A 16,476-nucleotide genomic window follows, 5' to 3' on the forward strand; every position below is an offset into this window, starting at 1 on the left:
TTTATTATTTTATATATTATAGAAATTGAAAAAATAAATCATGTTTACTACGACAGTAAATTAGAAATACTATTTAATTTTTATGTGTTTTCTACATGGTACTTTGACTTACATAGGGACTTATATTATTGTGAATAATGATATAATTGAAAACCTTTATTTTTTATTTGATAGAATTATTATATTTTATCATTTAAATATTTATAATAAATACATTATTTTTATAAAGTAAAAAATATGGCCGAAGAAAATTCTACAGCTGTTGCAGCAACTGCGGTTACTGCTGCTTCTACAACACCAACAAAAAAAGCAACAGCTTCTGGTGCTAAACGTACAAAACAACATTCAAAACCAACACATCCACGTACATCAGAAATGGTTGTTAACGCAATTAAAAATTTAAAAGAACGTGGTGGTTCATCATTACAAGCAATTAAAAAATATTTAGCTGCAAATTATAAAGTGGATTCTGATAAAATTTCACCATTTATTAAAAAATATTTAAAAGCTGCTGTAACTGAGGGAGCCTTGGTACAAACTAAAGGTAAAGGTGCATCTGGTTCATTCAAATTGGCTGCTTCCGCTTCATCTAATTCTTCAGCTAAATCAAAAGTATCCAAAAAAGAAAGTGGAGCAAAAGGTTCAGCAAAGAGTGCTAAAAGTAAACGGGCACCAAAAGAAAAGAAAGCCACAACTACATCATTGGCAGCCAAAAAGCCTAAAGCAAAAAAAGCGACTCCATCATCATCAACTGCTGCTAAAAAAGTTACTGCAAAATCATCAGCGGCATCAAAAAAAGCACCAGTTAAAGCAAAACCAGCAAAAAGTACAAAATCCGCTGCCAAAAGTAGCCCTGCTCGTAAACCGAAAGCACCAAAAGCTAAGAAAGCTTCTGTTGCCAAATCATCTCCTACAAAAATTAAAAAAGCAGCACCAAAAAAGAAATGATCTGTTACTTTAATAATATATTGAAATATTTCATTATTTTTGCTAAAAAATGAAAATAACATAGGCCTTAATACAGGCCACAAATTAATATTTGATAAGAGTAAATTATTTTTTGTATAAATATTTTATAAAATAATAGTTTAGAAACATTTGCCACAGTCAGTACCACGGATGGGTGGCCACTTGAGAATACTGTGTGCGGTTGCATTTTTATTTAAAATATATGGTATAATAAATAAGTATATATTTAAATTGATTACTTCATTGAAAATTTTAATAATATACTTTAATATTAATGATATTTATGAAAAATATATATTTGTAAAAATTTTCATTTATTACTGGCAACAGCCATACCACGTTGAAAACACCGGTTCTCGTCCGATCACCGAAGTTAAGCAACATTGGGCACAGTCAGTACTTGGATGGGTGACCGCTTGGGAACACTGTGTGCGGTTGCCTTTTTATATTAAAAATATAAATTATTTTTCTTCTTTTCTTTTTTTTTACACACCATATATAAATATATGTTATTTAGAAATGTAAACCTTTTATATTATTCATCAACAAATAAATATTATTTTTTGTATAAAATTTTATTGCATTTATAACTCATATCATGGTTACTTTAAAGCGAGAAGTTTTTTTAATATTTCAAATGAATATAAAATAATATAAATTTTATGAAATTTATTTATTTTTAGAAATAGCAATCGCTTATAATTATAACAAAATTTTAATAATGTTTAATTTTATTTCAATAATTTATATTTATATATATATATATATATATATATATATATATATATATATATATATATATATATTTTTTAATAAAAATAATATACTCTTATTTAATAATATATGTTGGTCCTATATATAGGACCGAAAATATTTCTTATTTGTTTTTTTTTTTTTAAATTGTCATTTAAAACGCTTATGCACGTTCTCCACGAATTCGTCTTGCCAATTGTATATCCTTAGGCATAATTGTAACACGCTTTGCATGAATTGCGCATAAATTGGTATCTTCAAATAAACCTACTAAATAGGCTTCACTAGCTTCTTGTAATGCCATAACAGCTGAACTTTGAAAACGTAAATCGGTTTTAAAATCTTGTGCAATTTCACGTACTAAACGTTGGAATGGTAATTTACGAATTAACAATTCAGTACTTTTTTGATAACGACGAATTTCTCGTAAAGCTACTGTACCAGGACGATATCTGTGTGGTTTTTTTACTCCACCAGTTGCTGGTGCACTTTTACGTGCAGCTTTCGTTGCTAATTGTTTTCTTGGTGCTTTACCACCAGTTGATTTACGTGCAGTTTGCTTGGTTCTAGCCATTTTCAAATAATAATGTTTTTACAAAAAAACACACAATTTTAAAAATTATATTCGACAATTTGATACTACAAAGTCAAATGTTTAAATGCGAAATAAATGTGTTGTATTTATATTTATATGAAATTTCAAAATTTTTGTTGTCATATCCTATTGGATAGCTATCAGAGTATGGACTAATCAAATTGTATAGGCGTGGCTTAAAAAATCTTTAATGCTTTATATAAAAAGGCACAATTGTACCGGCGCTCACATACATTACAATACTTGTGAGGTTAACACACGTGTTATCCGTTCGTTAAAATATTGTAAATAATTTTTTATTAAAATGACTGGCAGAGGAAAAGGTGGAAAGGGTCTTGGAAAAGGGGGTGCAAAACGTCATAGAAAAGTTTTGCGTGATAATATCCAAGGTATTACAAAACCTGCAATTCGTCGTTTAGCACGACGAGGTGGAGTAAAACGTATCTCTGGTTTAATTTATGAAGAAACACGTGGTGTACTTAAAGTATTCCTTGAAAATGTTATTCGGGATGCTGTTACATATACTGAACACGCAAAACGTAAAACAGTTACAGCTATGGATGTTGTATATGCATTAAAACGACAAGGTCGTACTTTGTATGGTTTTGGAGGTTAAGAAAATATAATAATTTACTTAAAATATTTAGTAAATTTATTAAAGAATATTTAATACATCCGATAAATTTAAACAGGCTTTCCTTTTTGGGAAGCCACTAATTTTATTTATATAAGAGTAAATAAATTTGTTAATAAATATAACATATTATATAATTTGTTTACAACAAATTATTTTGTTTATAACATACATTACCAAATATTTTTATTTTTTTTTTTTATTGTAATATATCTGCAATAATAAATTATAATTTGTATATTATCTATTTTATTTTACAATAACTTATTGAATTTTTGAAAAAATTTTATTATAAATTAATATACTATTATATTTTTTATATATACAAGTTAAGAGTAACAAGTATCGATAGGAGATTATCGAATTTATAACTAATAAAACATTTCGCCTTAATCAAAGAAAATAAAGATTTTGCTATACCATTTTTTATACTTTCAATAAATAATTTATTATTAAATTTTTATTATTTCATTTATTTTTTAAAATTATTAAAAATATTTTTCTAATAATTATAAGCGTACATAAACAAGTAGTAAATGTAAAATGAAAATAATAAAGGTAATGTAATGCATTTGCATTACACTGATTTACGATATATATTCCGCGATATCCTTTATTATATTTAAAATTAATAATATTGATATACTAATAATAGATATATTCAAGCTATTAATATATAAAATTTTATATTAAATATGATATTAATAATTGTTTATTTAATTTTTTTGTATATATAAAAATAATTTACTCTTATTTAAAAAATTTGATGGCTCTCTTAAAAAGAGAGCCGTTTTTATATGTTGATGTATTTTTATGTTATCAATTAAATAATATTTTCGATTTATTTATTTTGAACTTGTATATTTTGTAACAGCTTTAGTACCTTCACTAACAGCGTGCTTTGCCAATTCACCAGGTAATAATAATCGAACTGCGGTTTGAATTTCCCGACTTGTGATTGTTGAACGTTTATTATAATGTGCTAAACGTGATGCTTCAGCAGCAATACGTTCAAAAATATCATTAACAAAACTGTTCATGATACTCATAGCTTTACTAGAGATACCAGTATCAGGATGCACTTGTTTTAATACTTTGTAAATGTAAATTGCATATGATTCCTTGCGCTTCCTCTTCTTTTTCTTATCACTCTTTGATATATTTTTTTGAGCTTTGCCAGCTTTTTTTGCTGCTTTTCCACTTGTTTTTGGTGGCATTGTTACAAACAATTAATATACACAGATAGTTACAGAACACCAGTCAGTATATGTATGAGCGTGTCGTGTATACAACTAGCGTATTATATACGCGAAGATGGATATAACAATAAAAATGAATACTACTCTCTGATTGGCTGAAAATAATACTATAAGGTGATTGGTTTATTTTTAAAGTTTTATATTTTATAAATATTATAAATTAAAATACCCAAATAACATTTTAAACATTTATGTTACAATCCCCGTAACGTACACATCTGTGTGATTATATTTACAAAAAAAAATATTAATTAAATAAATTTATTCGCTATGTCTGGACGAGGTAAAGGTGGTAAAGTAAAGGGAAAGGCAAAGTCAAGATCAAGCCGAGCAGGATTACAATTTCCTGTTGGAAGAATTCACAGATTATTACGAAAAGGAAATTATGCTGAACGAGTAGGTGCTGGTGCCCCAGTATATTTGGCTGCTGTTATGGAATATTTGGCTGCAGAAGTTCTCGAGTTAGCTGGTAATGCTGCCCGTGATAACAAAAAAACACGTATCATTCCACGTCATTTACAATTGGCAATTCGTAATGATGAAGAATTAAATAAATTATTATCTGGTGTAACAATTGCTCAAGGTGGTGTATTACCAAACATTCAAGCAGTGTTATTACCAAAGAAAACTGAAAAGAAAGCATAAATTAAAAACATTGCATTAATTTTTATAATAATAATACATCGATCATAGGCCTTTTAATAAAAGGCCACAAATTTATTTAAAATAAGAGTAAAAATTATTTTTATAAATAATATATTATAATATTTTTTTAAAGAATCAATTTAAATAATTATAAATTAATGATTCTTTTTTTTTTTTTTTTTTTTTATATGTTATTATGGAAATAATTCATCATATTATGATGACATTTAGGTAACATATTATAAGAATATTCATAAAATATTATCAAAATAATATTGTATTATGATGATATTTAGACAAAATATTATAAGAATATACACAAAATATTATCAAAATAATATCATTAGATAACAAAACTGTTCATGATACTCATACCTTTACTAGAGATAAAAGTATCAGGATGCACTTGTATTAATACATATTATCACAACATCACAAAATATTTTTTAAAAGGAAAAATTTTTTAAAAATTATTATAAAATTTGATTGAATTAAATTTCAATTTATTTTTTTAATAATTAAAGAAAAAAAAAAGCATATAAACTTTCTATTGAAAATGTTATTTTCAACTAGATGGCCAAGTGAACTTTGTTACACAAACAATATATGACGTATTCGTTATTTAAATAATCAGTATCCTTTGATATTATATCAATACGTTACTCTCTTCTTTTGATACATATTAATAAAATTTCAATTTATAAGATTTTATGTCAATTATATAAATAATATTATAAATTTTCTAAATACATAAGTTAAGTAACAAAAAATTTGAATAACAAGATAAATTTATATATTATGTTTTAATACTCGATACTATAATATATCGCATCCGTTACCAATTATTCGGTATCCTTTGATTTATACACAGAATGAACCAAAAATATGTATCAAATTTATTTTATTTATTTATATATTTAATATTATTATTATTATTTTATATTACAAAGTTTCTTAACGAAGCTTACAATGATTTCTCATATCGTACTTAACAAAATTATTTAGATCATATAAAATTTAAATTGTTAAAAAATTTTTATATTTATTATTATTATTTATTTTTATTAAAATTACATAACATAAAATTAATAATATTTTAATAATTATATAAATTAATTCTTATTTAAAATAATCTTATATTAATCTCAACAAATACTCTAATAATATATTTTGTCATAAATTTTTTTATATTTAAAATAAATATTATAATATATAAATACTTATATCAGTATAAAATTTCTTTATATAATTATGAAAAAATTAATTTAATAGTTAATTATTGATATTAATGCATAAATAAAAGTATTTTCTAATGAAATATATTTTGTCAATGTTCGATTAACACATTTCATAATAATACGTTTTCATTATTGACAAAAAAAGTTTTTCTAAAAATGAAATCTTATACTATAATATATATATTTATATATTAAATTTTTTAATTATTTATATACTAATAATTTATAATAAATCGATATTAAATAAAAAATAAAAATATATACTTTTTAAGTTTACCTTAAAAATATTATTGTTTTGTATGATTGAAATAATTAATATTAAACTATGTTTATTAATAATTGTTAATAAAAAAATTAAATATATTTTAATTTATAAAATAAATATTATTATTAAATTTATAATTTATTATTTTATATATTATAGAAATTGAAAAAATAAATCATGTTTACTACGACAGTAAATTAGAAATACTATTTAATTTTTATGTGTTTTCTACATGGTACTTTGACTTACATAGGGACTTATATTATTGTGAATAATGATATAATTGAAAACCTTTATTTTTTATTTGATAGAATTATTATATTTTATCATTTAAATATTTATAATAAATACATTATTTTTATAAAGTAAAAAATATGGCCGAAGAAAATTCTACAGCTGTTGCAGCAACTGCGGTTACTGCTGCTTCTACAACACCAACAAAAAAAGCAACAGCTTCTGGTGCTAAACGTACAAAACAACATTCAAAACCAACACATCCACGTACATCAGAAATGGTTGTTAACGCAATTAAAAATTTAAAAGAACGTGGTGGTTCATCATTACAAGCAATTAAAAAATATTTAGCTGCAAATTATAAAGTGGATTCTGATAAAATTTCACCATTTATTAAAAAATATTTAAAAGCTGCTGTAACTGAGGGAGCCTTGGTACAAACTAAAGGTAAAGGTGCATCTGGTTCATTCAAATTGGCTGCTTCCGCTTCATCTAATTCTTCAGCTAAATCAAAAGTATCCAAAAAAGAAAGTGGAGCAAAAGGTTCAGCAAAGAGTGCTAAAAGTAAACGGGCACCAAAAGAAAAGAAAGCCACAACTACATCATTGGCAGCCAAAAAGCCTAAAGCAAAAAAAGCGACTCCATCATCATCAACTGCTGCTAAAAAAGTTACTGCAAAATCATCAGCGGCATCAAAAAAAGCACCAGTTAAAGCAAAACCAGCAAAAAGTACAAAATCCGCTGCCAAAAGTAGCCCTGCTCGTAAACCGAAAGCACCAAAAGCTAAGAAAGCTTCTGTTGCCAAATCATCTCCTACAAAAATTAAAAAAGCAGCACCAAAAAAGAAATGATCTGTTACTTTAATAATATATTGAAATATTTCATTATTTTTGCTAAAAAATGAAAATAACATAGGCCTTAATACAGGCCACAAATTAATATTTGATAAGAGTAAATTATTTTTTGTATAAATATTTTATAAAATAATAGTTTAGAAACATTTGCCACAGTCAGTACCACGGATGGGTGGCCACTTGAGAATACTGTGTGCGGTTGCATTTTTATTTAAAATATATGGTATAATAAATAAGTATATATTTAAATTGATTACTTCATTGAAAATTTTAATAATATACTTTAATATTAATGATATTTATGAAAAATATATATTTGTAAAAATTTTCATTTATTACTGGCAACAGCCATACCACGTTGAAAACACCGGTTCTCGTCCGATCACCGAAGTTAAGCAACATTGGGCACAGTCAGTACTTGGATGGGTGACCGCTTGGGAACACTGTGTGCGGTTGCCTTTTTATATTAAAAATATAAATTATTTTTCTTCTTTTCTTTTTTTTTACACACCATATATAAATATATGTTATTTAGAAATGTAAACCTTTTATATTATTCATCAACAAATAAATATTATTTTTTGTATAAAATTTTATTGCATTTATAACTCATATCATGGTTACTTTAAAGCGAGAAGTTTTTTTAATATTTCAAATGAATATAAAATAATATAAATTTTATGAAATTTATTTATTTTTAGAAATAGCAATCGCTTATAATTATAACAAAATTTTAATAATGTTTAATTTTATTTCAATAATTTATATATATATATATATATTTTTTAATAAAAATAATATACTCTTATTTAATAATATATGTTGGTCCTATATATAGGACCGAAAATATTTCTTATTTGTTTTTTTTTTTTTAAATTGTCATTTAAAACGCTTATGCACGTTCTCCACGAATACGTCTTGCCAATTGTATATCCTTAGGCATAATTGTAACACGCTTTGCATGAATTGCGCATAAATTGGTATCTTCAAATAAACCTACTAAATAGGCTTCACTAGCTTCTTGTAATGCCATAACAGCTGAACTTTGAAAACGTAAATCGGTTTTAAAATCTTGTGCAATTTCACGTACTAAACGTTGGAATGGTAATTTACGAATTAACAATTCAGTACTTTTTTGATAACGACGAATTTCTCGTAAAGCTACTGTACCAGGACGATATCTGTGTGGTTTTTTTACTCCACCAGTTGCTGGTGCACTTTTACGTGCAGCTTTCGTTGCTAATTGTTTTCTTGGTGCTTTACCACCAGTTGATTTACGTGCAGTTTGCTTGGTTCTAGCCATTTTCAAATAATAATGTTTTTACAAAAAAACACACAATTTTAAAAATTATATTCGACAATTTGATACTACAAAGTCAAATGTTTAAATGCGAAATAAATGTGTTGTATTTATATTTATATGAAATTTCAAAATTTTTGTTGTCATATCCTATTGGATAGCTATCAGAGTATGGACTAATCAAATTGTATAGGCGTGGCTTAAAAAATCTTTAATGCTTTATATAAAAAGGCACAATTGTACCGGCGCTCACATACATTACAATACTTGTGAGGTTAACACACGTGTTATCCGTTCGTTAAAATATTGTAAATAATTTTTTATTAAAATGACTGGCAGAGGAAAAGGTGGAAAGGGTCTTGGAAAAGGGGGTGCAAAACGTCATAGAAAAGTTTTGCGTGATAATATCCAAGGTATTACAAAACCTGCAATTCGTCGTTTAGCACGACGAGGTGGAGTAAAACGTATCTCTGGTTTAATTTATGAAGAAACACGTGGTGTACTTAAAGTATTCCTTGAAAATGTTATTCGGGATGCTGTTACATATACTGAACACGCAAAACGTAAAACAGTTACAGCTATGGATGTTGTATATGCATTAAAACGACAAGGTCGTACTTTGTATGGTTTTGGAGGTTAAGAAAATATAATAATTTACTTAAAATATTTAGTAAATTTATTAAAGAATATTTAATACATCCGATAAATTTAAACAGGCTTTCCTTTTTGGGAAGCCACTAATTTTATTTATATAAGAGTAAATAAATTTGTTAATAAATATAACATATTATATAATTTGTTTACAACAAATTATTTTGTTTATAACATACATTACCAAATATTTTTATTTTTTTTTTTTATTGTAATATATCTGCAATAATAAATTATAATTTGTATATTATCTATTTTATTTTACAATAACTTATTGAATTTTTGAAAAAATTTTATTATAAATTAATATACTATTATATTTTTTATATATACAAGTTAAGAGTAACAAGTATCGATAGGAGATTATCGAATTTATAACTAATAAAACATTTCGCCTTAATCAAAGAAAATAAAGATTTTGCTATACCATTTTTTATACTTTCAATAAATAATTTATTATTAAATTTTTATTATTTCATTTATTTTTTAAAATTATTAAAAATATTTTTCTAATAATTATAAGCGTACATAAACAAGTAGTAAATGTAAAATGAAAATAATAAAGGTAATGTAATGCATTTGCATTACACTGATTTACGATATATATTCCGCGATATCCTTTATTATATTTAAAATTAATAATATTGATATACTAATAATAGATATATTCAAGCTATTAATATATAAAATTTTATATTAAATATGATATTAATAATTGTTTATTTAATTTTTTTGTATATATAAAAATAATTTACTCTTATTTAAAAAATTTGATGGCTCTCTTAAAAAGAGAGCCGTTTTTATATGTTGATGTATTTTTATGTTATCAATTAAATAATATTTTCGATTTATTTATTTTGAACTTGTATATTTTGTAACAGCTTTAGTACCTTCACTAACAGCGTGCTTTGCCAATTCACCAGGTAATAATAATCGAACTGCGGTTTGAATTTCCCGACTTGTGATTGTTGAACGTTTATTATAATGTGCTAAACGTGATGCTTCAGCAGCAATACGTTCAAAAATATCATTAACAAAACTGTTCATGATACTCATAGCTTTACTAGAGATACCAGTATCAGGATGCACTTGTTTTAATACTTTGTAAATGTAAATTGCATATGATTCCTTGCGCTTCCTCTTCTTTTTCTTATCACTCTTTGATATATTTTTTTGAGCTTTGCCAGCTTTTTTTGCTGCTTTTCCACTTGTTTTTGGTGGCATTGTTACAAACAATTAATATACACAGATAGTTACAGAACACCAGTCAGTATATGTATGAGCGTGTCGTGTATACAACTAGCGTATTATATACGCGAAGATGGATATAACAATAAAAATGAATACTACTCTCTGATTGGCTGAAAATAATACTATAAGGTGATTGGTTTATTTTTAAAGTTTTATATTTTATAAATATTATAAATTAAAATACCCAAATAACATTTTAAACATTTATGTTACAATCCCCGTAACGTACACATCTGTGTGATTATATTTACAAAAAAAAATATTAATTAAATAAATTTATTCGCTATGTCTGGACGAGGTAAAGGTGGTAAAGTAAAGGGAAAGGCAAAGTCAAGATCAAGCCGAGCAGGATTACAATTTCCTGTTGGAAGAATTCACAGATTATTACGAAAAGGAAATTATGCTGAACGAGTAGGTGCTGGTGCCCCAGTATATTTGGCTGCTGTTATGGAATATTTGGCTGCAGAAGTTCTCGAGTTAGCTGGTAATGCTGCCCGTGATAACAAAAAAACACGTATCATTCCACGTCATTTACAATTGGCAATTCGTAATGATGAAGAATTAAATAAATTATTATCTGGTGTAACAATTGCTCAAGGTGGTGTGTATTACCAAACATTCAAGCAGTGTTATTACCAAAGAAAACTGAAAAGAAAGCATAAATTAAAAACATTGCATTAATTTTTATAATAATAATACATCGATCATAGGCCTTTTAATAAAAGGCCACAAATTTATTTAAAATAAGAGTAAAAATTATTTTTATAAATAATATATTATAATATTTTTTTAAAGAATCAATTTAAATAATTATAAATTAATGATTCTTTTTTTTTTTTTTCTTTTTTATATGTTATTATGGAAATAATTCATCATATTATGATGACATTTAGGTAACATATTATAAGAATATTCATAAAATATTATCAAAATAATATTGTATTATGATGATATTTAGACAAAATATTATAAGAATATACACAAAATATTATCAAAATAATATCATTAGATAACAAAACTGTTCATGATACTCATACCTTTACTAGAGATAAAAGTATCAGGATGCACTTGTATTAATACATATTATCACAACATCACAAAATATTTTTTAAAAGGAAAAATTTTTTTAAAAATTATTATAAAATTTGATTGAATTAAATTTCAATTTATTTTTTTAATAATTAAAGAAAAAAAAAAGCATATAAACTTTCTATTGAAAATGTTATTTTCAACTAGATGGCCAAGTGAACTTTGTTACACAAACAATATATGACGTATTCGTTATTTAAATAATCAGTATCCTTTGATATTATATCAATACGTTACTCTCTTCTTTTGATACATATTAATAAAATTTCAATTTATAAGATTTTATGTCAATTATATAAATAATATTATAAATTTTCTAAATACATAAGTTAAGTAACAAAAAATTTGAATAACAAGATAAATTTATATATTATGTTTTAATACTCGATACTATAATATATCGCATCCGTTACCAATTATTCGGTATCCTTTGATTTATACACAGAATGAACCAAAAATATGTATCAAATTTATTTTATTTATTTATATATTTAATATTATTATTATTATTTTATATTACAAAGTTTCTTAACGAAGCTTACAATGATTTCTCATATCGTACTTAACAAAATTATTTAGATCATATAAAATTTAAATTGTTAAAAAATTTTTATATTTATTATTATTATTTATTTTTATTAAAATTACATAACATAAAATTAATAATATTTTAATAATTATATAAATTAATTCTTATTTAAAATAATCTTATATTAATCTCAACAAATACTCTAATAATATATTTTGTCATAAATTTTTTTATATTTAAAATAAATATTATAATATATAAATACTTATATCAGTATAAAATTTCTTTATATAATTATGAAAAAATTAATTTAATAGTTAATTATTGATATTAATGCATAAATAAAAGTATTTTCTAATGAAATATATTTTGTCAATGTTCGATTAACACATTTCATAATAATACGTTTTCATTATTGACAAAAAAAGTTTTTCTAAAAATGAAATCTTATACTATAATATATATATTTATATATTAAATTTTTTAATTATTTATATACTAATAATTTATAATAAATCGATATTAAATAAAAAATAAAAATATATACTTTTTAAGTTTACCTTAAAAATATTATTGTTTTGTATGATTGAAATAATTAATATTAAACTATGTTTATTAATAATTGTTAATAAAAAAATTAAATATATTTTAATTTATAAAATAAATATTATTATTAAATTTATAATTTATTATTTTATATATTATAGAAATTGAAAAAATAAATCATGTTTACTACGACAGTAAATTAGAAATACTATTTAATTTTTATGTGTTTTCTACATGGTACTTTGACTTACATAGGGACTTATATTATTGTGAATAATGATATAATTGAAAACCTTTATTTTTTATTTGATAGAATTATTATATTTTATCATTTAAATATTTATAATAAATACATTATTTTTATAAAGTAAAAAATATGGCCGAAGAAAATTCTACAGCTGTTGCAGCAACTGCGGTTACTGCTGCTTCTACAACACCAACAAAAAAAGCAACAGCTTCTGGTGCTAAACGTACAAAACAACATTCAAAACCAACACATCCACGTACATCAGAAATGGTTGTTAACGCAATTAAAAATTTAAAAGAACGTGGTGGTTCATCATTACAAGCAATTAAAAAATATTTAGCTGCAAATTATAAAGTGGATTCTGATAAAATTTCACCATTTATTAAAAAATATTTAAAAGCTGCTGTAACTGAGGGAGCCTTGGTACAAACTAAAGGTAAAGGTGCATCTGGTTCATTCAAATTGGCTGCTTCCGCTTCATCTAATTCTTCAGCTAAATCAAAAGTATCCAAAAAAGAAAGTGGAGCAAAAGGTTCAGCAAAGAGTGCTAAAAGTAAACGGGCACCAAAAGAAAAGAAAGCCACAACTACATCATTGGCAGCCAAAAAGCCTAAAGCAAAAAAAGCGACTCCATCATCATCAACTGCTGCTAAAAAAGTTACTGCAAAATCATCAGCGGCATCAAAAAAAGCACCAGTTAAAGCAAAACCAGCAAAAAGTACAAAATCCGCTGCCAAAAGTAGCCCTGCTCGTAAACCGAAAGCACCAAAAGCTAAGAAAGCTTCTGTTGCCAAATCATCTCCTACAAAAATTAAAAAAGCAGCACCAAAAAAGAAATGATCTGTTACTTTAATAATATATTGAAATATTTCATTATTTTTGCTAAAAAATGAAAATAACATAGGCCTTAATACAGGCCACAAATTAATATTTGATAAGAGTAAATTATTTTTTGTATAAATATTTTATAAAATAATAGTTTAGAAACATTTGCCACAGTCAGTACCACGGATGGGTGGCCACTTGAGAATACTGTGTGCGGTTGCATTTTTATTTAAAATATATGGTATAATAAATAAGTATATATTTAAATTGATTACTTCATTGAAAATTTTAATAATATACTTTAATATTAATGATATTTATGAAAAATATATATTTGTAAAAATTTTCATTTATTACTGGCAACAGCCATACCACGTTGAAAACACCGGTTCTCGTCCGATCACCGAAGTTAAGCAACATTGGGCACAGTCAGTACTTGGATGGGTGACCGCTTGGGAACACTGTGTGCGGTTGCCTTTTTATATTAAAAATATAAATTATTTTTCTTCTTTTCTTTTTTTTTACACACCATATATAAATATATGTTATTTAGAAATGTAAACCTTTTATATTATTCATCAACAAATAAATATTATTTTTTGTATAAAATTTTATTGCATTTATAACTCATATCATGGTTACTTTAAAGCGAGAAGTTTTTTTAATATTTCAAATGAATATAAAATAATATAAATTTTATGAAATTTATTTATTTTTAGAAATAGCAATCGCTTATAATTATAACAAAATTTTAATAATGTTTAATTTTATTTCAATAATTTATATTTATATATATATATATATATATATATATATATATATATATATATATATATTTTTTAATAAAAATAATATACTCTTATTTAATAATATATGTTGGTCCTATATATAGGACCGAAAATATTTCTTATTTGTTTTTTTTTTTTTTTTAAATTGTCATTTAAAACGCTTATGCACGTTCTCCACGAATACGTCTTGCCAATTGTATATCCTTAGGCATAATTGTAACACGCTTTGCATGAATTGCGCATAAATTGGTATCTTCAAATAAACCTACTAAATAGGCTTCACTAGCTTCTTGTAATGCCATAACAGCTGAACTTTGAAAACGTAAATCGGTTTTAAAATCTTGTGCAATTTCACGTACTAAACGTTGGAATGGTAATTTACGAATTAACAATTCAGTACTTTTTTGATAACGACGAATTTCTCGTAAAGCTACTGTACCAGGACGATATCTGTGTGGTTTTTTTACTCCACCAGTTGCTGGTGCACTTTTACGTGCAGCTTTCGTTGCTAATTGTTTTCTTGGTGCTTTACCACCAGTTGATTTACGTGCAGTTTGCTTGGTTCTAGCCATTTTCAAATAATAATGTTTTTACAAAAAAACACACAATTTTAAAAATTATATTCGACAATTTGATACTACAAAGTCAAATGTTTAAATGCGAAATAAATGTGTTGTATTTATATTTATATGAAATTTCAAAATTTTTGTTGTCATATCCTATTGGATAGCTATCAGAGTATGGACTAATCAAATTGTATAGGCGTGGCTTAAAAAATCTTTAATGCTTTATATAAAAAGGCACAATTGTACCGGCGCTCACATACATTACAATACTTGTGAGGTTAACACACGTGTTATCCGTTCGTTAAAATATTGTAAATAATTTTTTATTAAAATGACTGGCAGAGGAAAAGGTGGAAAGGGTCTTGGAAAAGGGGGGTGCAAAACGTCATAGAAAAGTTTTGCGTGATAATATCCAAGGTATTACAAAACCTGCAATTCGTCGTTTAGCACGACGAGGTGGAGTAAAACGTATCTCTGGTTTAATTTATGAAGAAACACGTGGTGTACTTAAAGTATTCCTTGAAAATGTTATTCGGGATGCTGTTACATATACTGAACACGCAAAACGTAAAACAGTTACAGCTATGGATGTTGTATATGCATTAAAACGACAAGGTCGTACTTTGTATGGTTTTGGAGGTTAAGAAAATATAATAATTTACTTAAAATATTTAGTAAATTTATTAAAGAATATTTAATACATCCGATAAATTTAAACAGGCTTTCCTTTTTGGGAAGCCACTAATTTTATTTATATAAGAGTAAATAAATTTGTTAATAAATATAACATATTATATAATTTGTTTACAACAAATTATTTTGTTTATAACATACATTACCAAATATTTTTATTTTTTTTTTTTATTGTAATATATCTGCAATAATAAATTATAATTTGTATATTATCTATTTTATTTTACAATAACTTATTGAATTTTTGAAAAAATTTTATTATAAATTAATATACTATTATATTTTTTATATATACAAGTTAAGAGTAACAAGTATCGATAGGAGATTATCGAATTTATAACTAATAAAACATTTCGCCTTAATCAAAGAAAATAAAGATTTTGCTATACCATTTTTTATACTTTCAATAAATAATTTATTATTAAATTTTTATTATTTCATTTATTTTTTAAAATTATTAAAAATATTTTTCTAATAATTATAAGCGTACATAAACAAGTAGTAAATGTAAAATGAAAATAATAAAGGTAATGTAATGCATTTGC

At 24.6% G+C, this 16,476-nt stretch overlaps 3 non-coding genes across 3 annotated transcripts; all 3 read left to right on the forward strand.

Annotated features, from left to right (window-relative positions):
• The first annotated feature begins 1,291 nt into the window (after window positions 1-1,291).
• On the forward strand, window positions 1,292-1,410 carry LOC123304265. The gene has a single exon (XR_006536300.1). It is a non-coding gene; the product is annotated as a 5S ribosomal RNA (ribosomal RNA).
• Window positions 1,411-7,786: 6,376 nt separating this feature from the next.
• LOC123304260 lies at window positions 7,787-7,905 on the forward strand. The gene has a single exon (XR_006536295.1). It is a non-coding gene; the product is annotated as a 5S ribosomal RNA (ribosomal RNA).
• A 6,337-nt stretch (window positions 7,906-14,242) lies between these two features.
• On the forward strand, window positions 14,243-14,361 carry LOC123304261. Its single transcript, XR_006536296.1, has one exon. It is a non-coding gene; the product is annotated as a 5S ribosomal RNA (ribosomal RNA).
• Window positions 14,362-16,476: the final 2,115 nt, after the last annotated feature.

Source organism: Chrysoperla carnea, assembly GCF_905475395.1.
Source record: "Chrysoperla carnea chromosome X unlocalized genomic scaffold, inChrCarn1.1 SUPER_X_unloc_35, whole genome shotgun sequence".
In the NCBI taxonomy this organism is placed as follows: Eukaryota; Metazoa; Arthropoda; class Insecta; order Neuroptera; family Chrysopidae; genus Chrysoperla; species Chrysoperla carnea.